The sequence below is a fragment of the Bidens hawaiensis genome, unplaced genomic scaffold (genome assembly GCF_021521415.1).
Source record: "Bidens hawaiensis isolate Kalapana, Puna unplaced genomic scaffold, B.hawaiensis_p1.1 tig00023611_1, whole genome shotgun sequence".
NCBI classification, from domain to species: domain Eukaryota; kingdom Viridiplantae; phylum Streptophyta; class Magnoliopsida; order Asterales; family Asteraceae; genus Bidens; species Bidens hawaiensis.
This window is the reverse complement of record NW_027493698.1, coordinates 308,153-310,366: the sequence shown is the minus strand read 5'-3', so window position 1 is coordinate 310,366 and position 2,214 is coordinate 308,153. Positions and strand designations below refer to the sequence as shown.

At 37.9% G+C, this 2,214-nt stretch overlaps 1 pseudogene; it reads right to left on the bottom strand.

The window, feature by feature from the left end:
* Nucleotides 1-244: 244 nt before the first annotated feature.
* LOC143567722 (metalloendoproteinase 5-MMP-like) lies at nucleotides 245-1,109 on the bottom strand (annotated as a pseudogene).
* Nucleotides 1,110-2,214: the final 1,105 nt, after the last annotated feature.

Here is a 2,214-nt window from a genome sequence, read left to right as displayed (position 1 = left end):
CTTTGCATTTTTGACAACCCCACTTTAACTACAATACTACGTCGTTATTTTCAATACAGTATTATAAAACGACAAGTATTTGTTCAATGTTTGGTCCTACGCTTCGTTGATATTTTACTAAACGTGCAAAATTCATATTAAATTCTGATCATTGATATATCTTCTTGTTTATATCACAATGCATGTCATGAACAAGTATTATAAGTTGAATAACTATAGATGTAAAATAATAACTTTAAAGTGATTACTTGTTAAGTCCATATAAAGCTCTAATGCCTTGAATATCATCTGTATTCAAACCTTTTACAATTCCAGGAGGGATGCTAGTCCACATTGCAGCATTTTGATCTTGGCTATGTCCTAAACCGAGTGATGTCCTATTATGAACACTGCCACAGATTCTACGTCAAAGGCACCGGGAACTGCCTCGGGTCCAGCAGACCAGTTCCAATTTGCGTTGTAATGAAGTATTCCAACAGTTGGTGCAGCAGCATTGCGCCAAACATCGTAAAGTCGCCATCTCCGTGGTTCCCATTTTTAAAAGAAATCGTTAAATCAGCACTGGTCTCATCATAAACTCTTGAAATGTGAAGTAACCGGAACAGAAGCCCATGTCCGTAAGCGCGCACCAACTGGAGGTACAAATGCATTTGGAAAATTCAAGCCAAAGCGTAGGTGAGGTGGTTTTTATCCCATCTAGGACTACCCGGGAAGAATTGACAACGAGACGCAAAAGTTAACAACTTTTCTTCGTGTTTGTGACTACTTTTCATATCTGGTTGTCCACAACGAGGCATGACCATTTGTGAAATGGTGGGCCCGTCTAGTGTACCCGAAGCATTAAGATGGTAAAAGTTTTGATAGCTTTTGAGGGCGGCCTCACGCTCTTGATCAAATTCATCAAGTCCCCGTGTTGACGTTGTTAGGGGCATGTTGGTGATTTAGGTAACCGAAACGAGCTAGATATAGTTTGAGGTTATGGAGGCCGGGCAGCTTGGTACCCTTGTGACAACCTTGAAGGGTTTTGATTGTGTCAGCATTAACATAGCGTTGCTAAAAGAGAACAAGATAAACAAAAGGGGTAAAAAAGTAATGAGGGAGAATGCCATGGTACGTGATTTTGTTTTTGGCTTTGGTTAAAACTTTCAAGTTATTGGGTCAATTTATAGTGCTAAGTAATGCTTGAATACATTTTACTTGGAAAGACTATGATTTGCACACTAAATTTTCTCAATTAATTAAATTTTATTAACGTAATCCATATAGTTAGCATTTTTCTATTATAAGACCATTTGACTGTTGACAATTTGACATGAGATCGGTCAACCTTGTTTTTTTTTTCTTTTGGAACGACCAACTAGGTACCGCCGGGTACTCCATACACGGCTCCCATTGGCTAAAGGTAGCCCGAGCCGGCCACGAGTCCGGACGGACGGAGCCCCTAGCGGTCCACCTATTGAGGGATTCCTCGGAAAAACCCGACCCCCACCGCCCGTCAACGGCATGACAGCGAGGAGCCGGTAAAACCGGGTTGAGATCAAGACTCGAACCCTGGCAAGCCAGGGTCATCCCTCATATAGTCATATCTCCATTGAGCCACATCCAACCTCTCACTAGTAATTGGTGAGAGTGAGGTTTGAACCCCTTACCTCCACTAGTAAAACGAGTGCTCTACCACATCCAACTTATTCGGTCAACCTTGTTTAAATTTTTCAAAAAAATGTGGCATTGTTTTTATTATTACTTTGTGTTTTATGTTTTTGGTTTATAAATTGATTTTACATCCATGTTCTTCATTTTGATAGATGATTAGTTTTATTTATGTTCACGTGGTTGGTAGGGCCGACCCAAAGGATGGTCGAGGATGTTGATGGACGTAGACCTATTTTCAAAAGACCAAAAATTATTAAAAAAAAAGAATAATTTGTATTTGATATATAATATTGTTTTAAAACATAGGTCATAAAATGACCATTTGGTTTAATAGAAAGAGTGCTAGTGTATTGTATAGAATTAAAAGTTATGTTTTCAATTCCCATTGTTATTTGTTTATTATTATTATTAATTTTTGTTATTGATTTTTTAGGGTCATTATGAGAGTACCACAAAAAAGTAGTGTATCTGAGACATGAAAAACAGAAGGCCTAAAATACAAACTCAAAAATTCTAACATAATTTAGACAATGTTATAACAATAAAACAACACAAAAGTTT